Here is a 15,642-nt window from a genome sequence, read left to right as displayed (position 1 = left end):
GCATTTACAGTCAATAGACAGAGCTGCCCCAAACTAAGAAGGATCCTCAAATGTAGGAGAAAGTCAAAGGCAACAGTGAGAAATTCTGACCAGGAGCTGATTGAAGCTTATAAACACACGACTCAGGAAGTAGACTTGACAGAAGTGACCTTCCTCTGGCGAGTCTTGGAGTCATTATGGCAATGACATGAAGAACAAAGATAGCTCTTTACACACTAAGAAACTTAACCAACCAAAAATATTAGGAATAAAAAATTATCTGTAATTAATTTGCAATGCTATAAAAATGCGTGTTGAAAGGAAAAGGATGAGGTAATAAACACAAAGTAAAGAGTAGTGACACCCCGAGGGAATAAAAACAGGCAGTTCTTAATGGAAGAGTGTTTCATTTTTGACAGTATTTTCCAAGAAAAAGGGTGGCCTGACTTTGGAGTATAAATAGATGTTCTGGTACAGTCCTTTAATGGAGAGAAAAGCAGTCCACTGGACTCCTACGATGTGATGAAAATAGCTTACAAGACCACCCAACCCATTTACTCTGATCCCGGACTTCCCAAACCATTTCTAAAACTTTGGTTCCTCAGTATAGGCTGGTTGGCAGGACTATGAAGCCAAGTTTCTCATTATTAATTATTTAAATGCCATCCTAGTACATATAACTCATGTGTGACTTGGGGGCCAGATGAGCTTGTTTTCCTTTCCAGGAAAAATTATGAACTAAATAAATTTCTCTAGAATGTTCCTTTCTCAAACATCAGTCTTTTACTCCACCACATTCCCATACTTGTGTCACCTCCCTAAGAACCAAAGATTTTATTTGCCAGGACTTTTGTGACACCTGTTAAACTAACAGGACATTTTAAAGATGTTTGCTTTTATGGAAGGTTCTTAAGAATACAAATTGATAAAACCAAAACATAAAGTTCAGATAAAAATGGGAAAGATGTAACAATACAAAAATAATTAGCAGCCATCATTTGTTAAATATTTGCTCTGTACCTGTAACTCTTAATGTATATATTGGGCTTCATTTCACAGAGTCACAAAATCTGGGTATTAAAGATGAAAATGCTTTTTTTCCCCATGATAACTAAAACTACTTAAGAATTTCCAGTCTCTCCAATGGTGGAAATTTCTGTATTGCCAATTCAAGTCTACTTAGTAAATTCCTGGCCTCACTGTGGTCAACTTAAAGTTTCAAATCAATTTGTGGTTCTCCCTCATTTTCTGTTTAAAGCCAGGAGTTGAACTAAGACCTTGGTCAGAAAGGGTTTCAAGGAGAGACTGGTAAAAACATTGTCTCTGCCTGGATATAGGTTATCTGATCCAGGTGTTATCCTCTGGATCCTTCGGTCCAGCAATATCCGGTCCTGCCTGAACTTGAATTACTGGCCCATTCACTGTTAAGTCCATACCCCTCCCGTGGCCTTGGGCTGTCAGACCATGCTTTCTTCAACATGAAGTCTCCTTTTATCTACCTGCCCTCTGAGTGCAAGCTCCCATGCTCACACTCAACTCCACACTCAGGTCAAAAACCCAAGAGCTCAGGGACCTGTATGCAGCTTTGTTATTTAACAGCATTTGGGTCAATGTTGGGCTTAAACCTTTTCTGGAACCTTTGCAGTGTTATGGGCTTTCCCTGGGGAAGTCAAGCTATTGCTGTTTTGTTCTAGAATCCCCCTGAACCTTTGCCCACTCTCCTGGGTTTCTAGACATGACCCTTGTCAATTGACTTTCCTGCTTTGCCTACTCTGGATTTTTAAACTTCTTCTCTCAAACTTAAATGAAATGGTGACTTTGTTGTTATTCTAAATTGGATCTGAACCCCTCCTGAAGCAATGAATATTATTTATTCAGTAAATAGACTCTTGAAAACATTAAGAACTTAAGAATGACAGCAAAAATAAACTGAATTGGTTAATTTTCAAAAATATTATCTTCTTTCTTTTATCCCCCTAATAAATATTTGCATCCCTAGGGGGGAAAATATTTTGCCAAGAGTATCATAACTAAGTCCCTGTTCAAATTTTGTTTACCCTTAACCTACTTCCCAGAGTGTCTGGCATTACAGAGTTACGTGGGGATCATGGGCAAAATTGCCACTTGTTTCCATTATGGGATCATCACTGCTCTCCCAAAGATTTCTCTTCACTCACTTTCCCCTTCTAGGTAGACTGTACTACAGAAGGAGCTCCCTTGAAATTGGGGATGGAATAAGGGTGGGCAAGTGGCTTTGCTTAGGATTGTAGGAAATGATGTATGGAATCCCAGCCTAAATCTTCTGGGATGTCCACTGGTTCCCAAGAATAGTGACTGTCCCTTAAACTGTCCTGGCAGTCTGGCTAAAGGGATAATATGTACTGCTCAGTCCTTGGCTCTTACAACATCCTGGTGCCTTTTACTCTGCAGAGTCTCGAGGTCCTTCCTAGTCTATTTACCCTCTACAACAGAAGGTGTGCGTTCTCACAGCATGAATATAGGATCTTGTTTCTTCTTCCAAATTCAAACTCTTTAAATACACTGCCATTGGTACCGTTACAGCCTAGGTTGGTACCCCTAGAATTGGCCTTCCCTCTACAAGCAGGAAATTTATTTCTTTGGCATCTCAGAGTTAGAGCCGATGGCCCTAAATATAACTTTCTATGCCATTCCATTTTTTTTTCTCTGCTATCAATATTATCTCAGTGAAATTAATATCACAGTTTGGGATTCCAAACTTTGGCTTTCTGCATACAGTTCTCTCATAGCATCCTGGTTCTGACTTGCTCCCATTCTTGTCTAAGGTTTGAATTAGTTCATGGTGGAAGTATGCCTTCCATGAGTGTTCCTTGGAATTTCAGGCAAGGCCCCACATGCAGCAGATTAAAAATTTTGCAGTCAACTAACCTGTGTGTTTAAAATTCTAATAGTGTTTATTTCTCTACAAGTGAAATTAACTCAGTCTGTACCTCCCAGTTTGGAGATGGCAAAAACAGAGTCTGAGTAATTCAAGATGAGTCAGTCATTTACAACTTATGTCTGGCCAAATGAAGTTAATAGTCAGTTTTATATTCATGTTCTCTTCTTCCTTCTCTTTTGGGATAATCTGTGTTGGGAGGAAAGCTGTTGCTTTGGCATGATCCTGTCATTGGGGAGGGGTGTTCAACGCCTTCTGAACTTGCTGGCCTCCAGTGACGTGCAGCTCACCTGAGTCATCTCTGCTGTGGTGCCCTGGCATCTGTTGCCGATGCCTGTGGCTGCTAGTCTCAGAGTCTGCACACTCTTGCTTTTCTCTTGCTTGTGCCATGTCTGTGCATATGGGAACAATTTGCATAGACAACTTCCTCAGCCTTTCTTTCCCATTCAGCAGGTGCTTTGTTCGAGACCTGCTCCAAAACAGATCTTCCCAAGTCAGATCTTGGGAAGCTATACTGTAGTCCTGTCTTCTCTGGGAGTCTCCCTCAAGTAGAAGGTTTCTGCTGCTATTCCTACTCAGAATTTAGTTCTGGGTTACTGGGACAGATTTCTGGGCACTTCTCAGAGGCCTCTATATGAGCTAGTCATATTTCCTCCAAATCAATTCATTCCAGCCATTGGATTCTTCTCTGAGTTTTCTACAGCATACTGTGTAGTATCAAAAATGTATGCTCTGAGTGAAACAACCTCTGGATCTTTAAAACCCGCAAATCCTTTTCTTTTTCACTGAGTCTAGTTCTTGGCAAACCAAAAGTGCTTTTGACACGTGACACAATATTGACACTACAGGGTTGCATAATTTAGCTTTTTGCCCCTTCTCTTAGGAATAGGCAAAAGCCTAAAGAAGAAAAAATGGACCTCGCAAGCTTACTTTTTCATGAAATTATACACACACGCACACACGCGCACGTACCTGCACACACAATGCATATATAGTCTACCATCTAACACATATACATAACCTACTGACTTTAAAATTATGTAAGAATGGTCAAAAGCCATAGGAGGAAGTGGAAAGAGGAAGCCCAGAGAATACTAGTATTCAGACTGGACCACCTCCCAAAGATAAGGGGTTTCTCCCTGAAGCACAAACACTATGGGATGTGTTGACCAGAATGGGTCAGGAACTGGGGTGAGCAGGGCTATAGTGGAGGCCCCCTTGATCTGCTCGGTTCAGATAAGCAGAAGAGGTAGGGCGAAACCAGGAGTCACACAGATGAGCCATGCCTGCAGAACACCGTCTACCTCTGTGCTAGCTCAGGAGGAGAAAGGTTTCTGCTGGAAGGGTCCCCCGGTGTAGCCTTCCAGTCTTCATGGCCTTCAGCAAAAAGTGCTATAGCATCATGAAAAGATATTGTAAGAAGGAAAAATATATAAAAGAACAGCCAATTTTCCCAGTAGAAAAATAGCATGCATCGAACTGTCAGGATTTTAAACACGCATATGATATGCCTAGTGGGAAGTGGCCACCAAAGATTAAATATGCAGCCAAACTATCCTTCAGATATAAAGACTAAAGTCTGTCCGGGCTGTTTGAACATGCAGGAACACAGGGAATACTGTCCCGATGATGAAATCTCTGGGGATAACTTTGAAGACTGGCAGGTGCATACGCAGGGGGCACAGGATCCGTTTAACTATAGGCAAAGCTGAAATCAAATGGGAGGAACAGATATGTTGTTATGCCCTAACCATTTAGATATTATCTAACTCGTGAAACTTCGGAGAGGAAGTGGGGGTGGAGGTGGAATGGGAGTTAGTGTAAATTTACTGGTTGCTTCATCTGTAATAGTTGAGAATCAGGAGATAGCATTTAAAGTTGACAGATCAAGTAACAGAAATATTAGTGTTTGTAGCCATAATATTAAACATTAGGAAAGACAGTGGAGATGAAGAAGCAGGGGAGAGGAAACAGGAAGCATGCTAATTTTATCATTGCTCATGATAGAAAGTTAGTAGATATTATCTAAAAAATGGAAAACTAGGGATTTTATGTTATAATTATAAAGGCTCCAGTAGTATAGGGATATAAAGTTTCTTTTAAAAGTTTATTAATTTTTGAGAGAGACAGGATGCGAGTGGGGGAGGGGCAGAGAGAGAGGGAGACACAGAATCAGAAGCAGGCTCCGGGCTCTGAGCTGTCAGCACAGAGCATGACATGGAGCTCAAACCTATGGATCGTGAGATCATGATCTGAACTGAAATCAACTGAATGAGCCACCCAGGTGATCCCCCAAGCAGGTTTTCATACCTCATAATGAAGGTACAGTTAGAATATTTGTGCTCCCCTCAAAGCAAGGCATAAATTTACAAAGATACTATAAGAAATAGGCACAGACTAGCAGTATAAGTCCTTACTTCTCCTTTCTCACAAATCAAAATTAAGTGTCCATAAGACTTGATTATAATAAGTAGTATAGATATGATATATACATACAGAGGTATATGTCAGATACTGTATCTTGAAAATAGCAAATATACATCCAAGTGCTCAAGCTGTATTCATAAAAATTGATCACATATTATGCTACACAGAAAATCTTCATGAACTTGAAAAGTAGAAATAATATAAATAATTCTCTAATCCTAGCAGAATAAAATCAGAAACCAACATCAAAATCTGGAACATAATAAATAAATATATAAATAAATCTGTATTTTTTCAAAGATTTTTAAAGTAAATTTTTCTTGTTTTGTTTTACTCATTTCTGAGCACTAAGAAAATGACATCAGACCATAATAACTTTCCTGGGATTTGTTCTTTGTTTTTACGTAATGTCACTGTCCTGACTGTCCCTGTATTATGCATCACTCCAAAACTTGGTGTAACAGCCATCATTGGTAGTTGATGGACACAAATGGACATCTCCCCGTGTGTCTGGAATCAAGAGTTCGAGAAAATCATGGTTGGGAGGCTCTCGTTCCATGTGCTGGAAGCCATGTAGTTTCTACGGCTGGGGTCGTCTCAGACGTGGCCATTCACATTTCTGGTGCCTGCGCTAAGACTAGAGATGTTGGGGACTAGAGAAAGTTCAGCTTCGCTGGGCTCCTGTCTCCATCTCTTTCTATGGGGTCTGGTCACTTTAGGGTTATCAGACCCTATACATGGCAGCTTAGCATTCCAAGGGGCAGCCAGAAATCATATTGGCTTTTCTGACCCGCCCTCAGGAGTCACATAAAGCCTCTATCCAGTATGAGTTGAAGCAGTCCTAAAGAGCCATCCAAATCCAAAGGGAGGGAACACAAACTTTACCTGTTGACCTGGGAGACTGTGGAGAGGGGAGTGACAAGTTTCTGGAGGAGCATTTGAGACTGGAATACATTGTAGCCAGCTTTTGAAAAATACCATCTGCCACCATTATACTTTTCAGAGATTTAGCATTGCATGTTGCTATAGTTATTCATTTGCATTATTGTCTGAAAATGCTTGAGTTTATTAATCCGTTCTTCTGTTCATGAACATTTGGGTTGTTTTCTAGTTTTGTGCTCTTACGAACATCTTTGCTACAGGTATCCTTGCTCAAGTTTCATGATGCATGTGTGTGTCTCTTGGGAATATACCTAGGAGTGAATTGCTGGGGCGCAGAGTACCCGGAGTACCACTGTGCAGTATAATAGCAAATTCTCTTTCACAGGAGTTGAATCAATTTAGAATCACCCACCAGAAATACATTAGTTCCAGTTACTTCACATCCTCTCCACTCTACACCCCCCACTGCAAGTGTATGTATCAGAAGAAAGTATGCTAGTAGAGTAGATCTTAAAAGTCATCATCATAAGAAAAAAATGTCACTGTGTTTGGTGATGGATGTTACCCTGACTTATTGTGGTGATAATTTTGTAATATATGCATAAACTGAATCATTACATTGTACACCTGAAATTAATATAATGTATGCCATTTATATCTCAATAAAAAAGAAAATGTTCTACATTAATAATAATAAAAAAAGAGCGTTCAATGAATCATCACATTTTAGAGGTCACCAATTGCAAAAGGCTTGCCTACCAAACTTTGCTACTACAATCTAACACTGGTGGTTATGTACTATGTTTTCAATAAATTCTTGTTGATCAAAGCAAAAGAGAGAGAGACAGAGAGGGAAACAGAGAGAGAGAGAGAATGTATTGCCTATTTTACTGAGTACGGATTTTTGTTTTTCTCACTCCTATGTTCTCGGTGCCTACAAAAGTATGCCTGGAAAAAATCTTTGTTAAATGAATGAATGAATGAAGTGTTATATTCTGTAACAAATAATTGAACGTGGCTTATTTGGAGATTTGTTTGGAAGTCTGAGGTCACCTATTCTCTTTTAAAATTAAAGGCATTTTATTTCAAAAGTAGTACTCCTAATACAAAACACACACACACAAAAGCATGCAAGGGAATTTTTTAAATAGTCCTTTGCTTTTCAAGTCTGTTGTCCCCTAAAACTCAAGTAATTTATTTTAGAATCCAAAGACAAAAATGTGACCACTGACTCCACCGTGTTTTTTTTCACTCCCTTCTCCTGTGTCTCCTCTTTCCTGAGGTGGTACACTTCAGCTCTCCTTGCTAGTCTTAGTGGTAGAAGGGCTCCAGTATAAACAAGGAGTTAAAGAAGAGAAAGATAAAGAGAATATTTCAAAGCATTTTGCCACTACTATGTCATATTGTCCTGAAGCAACACTCGTGGTAAATAAGGAATAACTATATAAGTGGACGGCAGGAGGCTCAGGATAGTTAAATGACGTGCCCAGGGTCACATAGCTAGTGAGAGTCAGGGTTTGATTTATTTCTATCTGATTTGAAAGCCCACAGGCTCTTCCTTTTCCTGTTCTCAAAATAAAAATAGCTAATTAAGGTTTTTCCATAGTCTTAAAAAACTATTTATTTTACACTAGAAAATTCAAACAATACAGCAAAATAGAAATGAAAAAATTGAAATCACCTGAAATTCCACTTCAGAAATTTGGCAAGGAGTGTTCAATATTTTGATTAGCACCTTTCTCTGTGTCTCTATAGGCCAGTATATATTTATCATAAATGTTATCATACGTGTTGTTTTTTGACTTTGTTTTTGTGTTTAACAATGAATCACAGGAACTTTATCAATGAATAAAGATATGTACTTGTAATGATTGCATAGTGTCTTGTATTTATGTTTATTATTTTATCAGTCAACTGATATTTGGTCTATTCATCAAATTTTGCAAATATATAAAATGCTGTAATAAAGACTCTTGTATATGTGCCTTTGTTTTTTCCCAATTGCCTCTTTGTGACACATTTCTAGAATGGAACTGGTGGAGCTCATATGGTCAAACACTAGTTCACCTGATCCTGCAGCCAAGAGTGCCACAGTAGGGTGAAGGCATCTATAAAATAAAATTATTCTAGTGATCAAGAGCCAATTACATAAAGAAACAATTGTTGTATTTAAAAAAAAATATTTTCCTATAGTCAGGATTTACCTTTTGGGGGGTGCGGGGAAGGAGCCCCACCTGAGCTACTGCAGGTCTACACTATGGGCACAGGTACTAGAGCAGGGGAGCCCAAAGTGGTCCCTGGAGATGGTCAGCTCATGGCCATATTGTGCCTGATCCCTTAGGCTCCCCCTGGATCCATCACCAAACTGCCCCACAGACCTGTTATTAATCCTTATCCTGACCCTGAAATACAGAACAGAGAATGTCAACATGCTCAGATAGGCCAACTGTTTGGATCAGAGAAAACGATTAAGCACAGGAATTGAGTAATGTGGGATCTGGGGATTCTCGGGTCTTGGTTAAATGTGACCAGGGAAGACACTGAGTCTGTAGACATTCTGCTGTCTCCGATGGCAGTCATCAGGCCAACTCAGAGCCCACACTGCTCCCTGCAATAGATTTGGCCAGCCCCTTCAGTTTCCTGAGCCTCTCCTCTTCACTCTTGTGTTCATCACTGTGTGTTTATCGCTGTTGCTTCTGCTGCACTTTGTTGGTTCCTTCTTACTTGGTTTTAAAATGTTATGACATTTAAAATTATGTTTCTCTTTAAAATCTCCTTCGTGATATTGGTGGAACAAAGGGGAGCAGAGACTGCGCATGTTCAGGCAGGACTGAGAGATGAGGGAGCCAAGAGGTATGTTCAGGGCTTCAGGGGAGGGCCCCATGGGTGGTCCGGGGAGGTCCGCGTGAAGGCAGTGACCTGTAAAGGCTGCAGCGGCCAGAGTATGAGTGAAGACACATGTATGGCTGCAGGATGTTTGGCTGGATTCCTTCCCAGCCACCCTGTGGGGGATTTGCAGACCGTGTAAGATGGAGATCTGGGAGTTACTCTGAGTTCTTGGAGCAACCGAACACCAGGATGGGGAAGCCAGAGACCTTACAGTGTTGCAGATGCGCGCGATTCACGGCCCAGGATTAGGTAAGTAGGCTACTGGGATCCCTCACTCAGACTCCTGCTTTCCTGTTAGAATCTGTTGTTCCCGAACTTCTGAACTGGAATTACAAAACAGTAGGCAGGCTTCTTGAGGAAAAAAAAAAAGAAGTAGAGAGAGAGAGAGTGTTGAAAACAAGTGAATCCCACACAGAAATAAATCTTGGGGCAATCATGAAAGGGAGACAGGTAGAGAGGGAGCTGGTCGTAAGGAGACATTATTAGATTATTAGAATAAATAGAAGGTTATATGTAGAGATAGAATGTTCAGTATGAAGAATATGGAAAAGGAGGGGAAAACCTGAAATCATCCATGGCAGTCAAGTCTTCCTGGTCAGGGACTTTGCCTGACACATGTGCAGTTTGCAGGGAATGTTCCCGAAAGGAATCAATGGAAAACTACTGTTAGCAAAAAAAATGAATTTGTGGAAAAGCCATTCACCAATCTAGATTTTAATTCACCAAGTTTTTATTGAAATTTTTAGAGTTGAAAGAACTATTTGAGATGATTCATTGATTTAACAAGCGTAAGTACCTACACATGCTAGTCAGAGGGATTAGAAAATGAGCTGTCCTCGTTATCTATGCCTAAGTATGAGGAAAGAGGGTTGAGGTACCTACACTTTAAATATCTGGACCCAGAGCTGAGACCAGAACCCAGATATCCTGATTCTTAGTCCTTGGCATGCCCCAAACAGCCATGTTCCTTCTAGGGATTGAGTTTACTGGAGACCACATGGCGTTCCCATGTGTCCTTAAGCCCCAAGACCTTACGTGGTAAATACATAGGCCTGCAGATTCCAAGAAGGTGCTTACCTTTCAGTGTGACTGAACTAAATTACACAAGTTACAAAAATGAATGAGTGCAGCCTTTCAGAAAGGGTATTTTTTTGCCCCCAAAAATGTGACATCGTACTAAGATGGGTTATAAGAGTATGTTAGAGGTAAGATAATAACAGCCTCCTAAATTCCCATCAAGGAAATCTGAATCTTAAAAGTATACTAAAAATCGAAAACGAGAGGTATGTAATAATGCCCAAAATTCTGATGCTAAGGGCCATTCGAGTCACAGGAACTTTGGTACAATAATAAAGAACACCGAAAATTGAGAGCTGGACAAAGCACATGTTGCATTATTTCTTTAGCTCACTCTGGAGCAACTGAGAAATCTGAGAGGCATGTGTAACCCCAAGGTAAAGGAGTTGCTGTATGCCTGAAGGTCATTCTAGGACTTTTATCTTCATTCAGTAATCACCAAATATCCTCTAATTTTGTCTTTATTTCTCAGGGCAGCATTTCTATCGAGAAGGTACTATTCCAACTAGTCAAAGTGAACACCACAGTCTACCTGGAAGTTAACATGTTTCAGATTAAATTAGTAAATTGGAATTTTGGCTTCTCAAAGCTTTGCTATTTGGTTGATGCAAATTAGCTCCCCAGGGAGAACTAGAAATTCAACTTAAAGATGTAAGGAATGTGTCTTCTTTTATGTAGGACTACAGCATGATAGTTTGCATTACGATGCGCTTTGTATGTGTAATATGTCTCTAGCATTCAGCTTCGGCTCAGGTCATGATCTCATGGTTCGTGGGTTTGAGCCCCGCATCGGGCTCTGTGCTGACAGCCAGCTCAGAGCCTGGAACCTGCTTCGGATTCTGTATCTCCCTCTCTCTCTGACCTTCCCCTGCTCACACAGTCTCTCTTTGTCTCTCAAAAATAAATGAAGAACATAAAAAATTTTTTTTTAAATAGCCAGCTAGTAGGTCTCTTATACCCATCTTATTTATATCATCTTGTGACTAGATGTTACCTAAATATAAACAAGTGGGATACATTCTTGTATATTCTTTGTTGTAGAGAGAAGAGAACTAAGAAACTTATCTGCAGCAAAGCTTCTTGTTTCTATGGAACTACTCAGCCTAACCGATGTATGTATCTTGGTATTTCCAGAGAACAGAGAGCATAGAACAAATAAAGTGTCTTTGTAAGTTTTGAATGAGCTGAGGGAGATAAAAAATGATGAGAGGACATTTAAGGTTTTGGCTCCTTCCCAGCAGCTCCACCTTCAGAAATCAGAATACACAGTTCACTCCTTAGATGTATTTCGGGGTGCCTGAGTGGCTCAGTAGGTTAAGTGTGAACTTTGCTTCAGGTCATAATTTCATGGTTCCTAGGTTCGAGCCTCACATCAGGCTCTGTGCTGACAGCTCAGAGCCTGGAGCCTGCTTCAGATTCGGTGTCTCCCTCTTTCTCTGCACCCCCCTCATCGCTCATACTCTGTCTCTCTCTGTCTCTCAAAATTAAGTGAAGTTTGGGAAAAAAAAAAAGATATCCTTAACAAAAAAGAAGTAGATGTAATGGAAAGGGAAGGAGCTCACAGAGGCTGGGGGAAGTAAAGGGTGGGGACACACTGGAAGAAGAGAGTGAGGAGGAGTAATTGAGCAGTTGACTCCAGAGAACTTTTGACCCAGAATGCTTGAATTTGAGTCTGGTGTTGGTCTGCTCTAACTGACTTAAAAGTACAAGCACACAGGCTTACTGTGTTGAGAAATTTAAAAGGTTCTGATAGGCATGAGGAAGGAACAGCTCCTTCTTGCCCTCTTCATCAAGGGGTTCAGGAAGGCATGGCAGAGGGGCAGCCATGATGGAACCACACAGGACAATTATCACCATCATTGAGGCCGTGCTGTTTATGTGGTAAATGTCTATAGGATGAAACCTGGGTATCTGTTTGAAACCTTCATGGAGTGTTTTGTATGCCTCCTGGTGGGGCACCGTTAAATTAGACTAGTAGGACTTGAGAATGGTGGTTGAATTAAGGGATTTTGCAAATGTGTTCATATGTGCTGAGCCGTGTTTAAAAAAATTGTTGCCATGGCCAGTAGTGGGTTGCATAGTGTCCTCCAAAATTCATGTACAACTGGAACCTTGGAATGTGACCTTATGTGGAAAGAGTGTCTTTGCAGATATAATTTAGTTAGGCTCTAAAATGAAATCATCCCAGATTTAGGGTGGGCCCTAAATCCAATTACTGGTGTCTTTATAAGAAAAAGGAGAGGAAGATTGAGGCACACTCAAGGACACAGGGGAAGAAGGCCATATGAAGATGAAGAAGGAGATTAAAGTGATGTAGCTAAAGCCAAGGGATGTCAAAGGTTGCCAGAAGCCACTGGATGCTGAAGGAGGGACACGGAATGGGTTCTCTCTGAGAGACTCCAGAAGGCCATGCCAACACCTTGATTTCAGACTACTGGCCTCTAGACTGTGAGAGAATACACTTCTATTGTTTTAAGAGACCAAGTTTGTAGCAATTTATTAGAGCATCCTATGAAATTAACACATTACTCATATTCCTCAATGTTAGATCCAGCCAAGTGTGGCTCATGGAAATATGGGTTGTATGTTTATTTATTTAGCTATTGAGTAGAGATTCATTTTTATTCCTCCCCACCTCTTCCCCCCCACCACTCCCAAACACCCCATGTGTATAAGCAAACCACACACCAAAAAGTACTCAGGGGTCAAGAGCAGTCATAAGAAGTATTCTAAGTAGTTCTTTTCATTCCATGATTGATCTAGAGATGGGATATTTAATTTACTGTATTTTAAACCAATATGTTTTTATTTCTATCATCTTAGCAACTTCTTTTATAAGAAAATGTTTTGACTATTCAGTAGAGTGTATTTGTTTTTGTTTGTTTGTTTTTTAAGTAGGCTCAGTGTGGAGCCCAGTGAAGAGCATAAACTCACAACCCTCAGATCCAGACCTTAAACTGAGATCAAGAGTCGGATGCTTGGGGTGCCTGGGTGGCTCGGTTGGTTAAACATCTGACTCCTGATTTCAGCTTAGTTCATGATCTCACGGTTTGTGGGTTCAAGCCCTGCATTGGGTTCTGCACTGACAACATGGGGCCTTTGTGAGATTCTCTCTCTCTTCCTTTCTCTCTGCCCCTCCCATGTTTTCTCTCTCACTCTCTTTCTCAAAAATAAATGAAATAAACTTAAAAAAAAAAAAAAAAGAGTTGGACACTCAACTGACTGAGCCACCCAGGCACCCCTAGGTAGAGTTCATTTCAATAAAGTATACAAATTCCATGGTGGGGTGAACAATGTTTCCATTCCTTTTGGTGGCAGCCAAGGACATGACTTCCATTTGCAAAAGATAGGTTTCTATCACAGAATCACAAAACAATAAAACCTGTAATTGCAACAAAGTTACGAACATTGGACTTCCCTTGTAAAGGATGTAAGTTATATACTCAGGTTGGTTGTTACTCCCACCAAAATAATATTTTATTTCTCCCTGTGACATGTCCAATGTCCTCCCCCTTGTGTCAAACACAGTGGATGAATGACACCACAAAGAACCCTCGTATTTGGCAACACCGGTTGATCAACAATGAAGAGACCTTGACAGGCATCTCTTTTATCTATAACCTTTAGATCAGGTTCTTTCAGATGTGGTTCTTAAACTAAGCCAGATGCTTAAGTTTTGGGGTTCCCTGTGCTTTTCTCCAGCAGTCCATCCCAACAACTCAGAGGCTTGCCCATTTTCTTCTGTGTGTGTGTCAAATAATACAGCTCTGAAATAGAATATAATGCTTTTTATTTGCTCCTCTCTTTTATTTCTCTCCTTCATTGCTCTCTTACCTCTTTGGATACTGTTTGCTGATTTTCACTCTACTCCTCAGCATTTGCAAAATCTGGCAGAGATCTGTGGGTCAGCCTTGGCCTTGGCTAGAAGTGCGTATAAGTACTACTGCTCCACTAAAGTTGGAAAATGGCAAGATATACTGAATAAAATAATAATTACAAACTTAGAGTGTGTATTTTATAAAGCTCGTATAAGAGAAAGGATTAGAAATGAAAATAGATCTATGTTAGAAAAACAAAAAGCAAAAAATAATAGAAACAACCAATGAAAGTAAGCAAGTTGCTAGAGTCCTATGTTCAGATGAGAAAGTGGGTGAGTGGTTGGGTGACTTGAAGCTAGGATTTGGTGGCAGAATGGAGATACAAGTAAATGGAAGTAAGTGAAATAAGAATGGGGAATCAGAAGGAGAGGGAAGGGAAAGTTTAGGTGATCAAAATAGAGGAAATAAATAAAATAGTGAGAAAGTAAAAAAACATGACAGATGAAGAAATATTGGTATGATGCATAAGAAAAAGAACGAGAGATAAAGGAAGAATTAAAGATAAACAAGAGGTGCATTTCAGAAAAGGCCACATCTGGCCCCTGCTTTCTAGTGAAGAAATTTCAGTAACATGATGGTGCTCCTTTAGAAGTTAGTATGATAGAGGCGCCTGGGTGGCTCAGTCGGTTAAGCATCCAACTTTGGCTCAGGTCATGATTTCACGGTTTGTGGGTTCAAGCCCCATGTCAGGCTCTGTGCTGACAGCTCGGAGCCTGGAGCCTGTCTTCAAATTCTGTGTCTCCCTCTCTCTCTCTGACCCTCCCCTGTTCATGTTGTCTCTCTCTCTCAAGAATAAATAAACATTAAAAAATTAAAAAAAAAAAGAAGTTAGTATGATAGAATATTGGAAACACTTTGATCTGAAAGGATTATATCCTAGTCCTTCTTATTATTGTCTAGTTGAATAATCACTAACAGGCTGCTCAACCTCTCCATGTATTCCCTGGGTAAAACAAGAGATATTTTATCACCTTTTGGCTCTCTAAAAGACATGACTTTATGTATGGGATACATAAGTCCCCATGGGATATTTTTAAATATCTGTATGTATTCTTATATGTAGATTTTTACTTCAATTTACTCATTTCAACTTTCTTATATATCCTTTTTTAATATTCCCAGTAAAAAATGATAACACATGAAAATAGGTAGGACAATGTGTTATGCTTAAGCTTTCCGGATCTATGGCAACAAAGAAATGTGCTACATTATTTCCTTAAATGTTAGTTTGAGATGATTCATTTAAATAGTTTCTTTAACTAGTGAACAAACGTATTCTTTGAAGGCCTGAGAACAAGTTTATAAGCTGATGGCCCAGTCTAGATGCGATTGAGAGTCTAATACTTTTGGGTTCAAATAACAGAAAATCCAGCTAAATAGTGGCCATCTAACACATCTGGTAGCTGGCAGTTGCTGAAATGGCCTACAGCTATAAAATGGGATCATCTAGAGACTGACCCTTTTCATCGTTCAACTTTGCCATCCTGCCATACTTGTTACCTCATAGTTGCAAAATAGTTGCCACATCTCCAGGTGTTACATCTTTTCATCAGTATCACAAACAGGAAGGGGTAAGCTCCCATATGCTCCTTT

The sequence above is a fragment of the Suricata suricatta genome, chromosome 4 (genome assembly GCF_006229205.1).
Source record: "Suricata suricatta isolate VVHF042 chromosome 4, meerkat_22Aug2017_6uvM2_HiC, whole genome shotgun sequence".
Lineage (NCBI taxonomy): Eukaryota > Metazoa > Chordata > Mammalia > Carnivora > Herpestidae > Suricata > Suricata suricatta.
Note: the sequence above shows the minus strand (reverse complement) of the source record.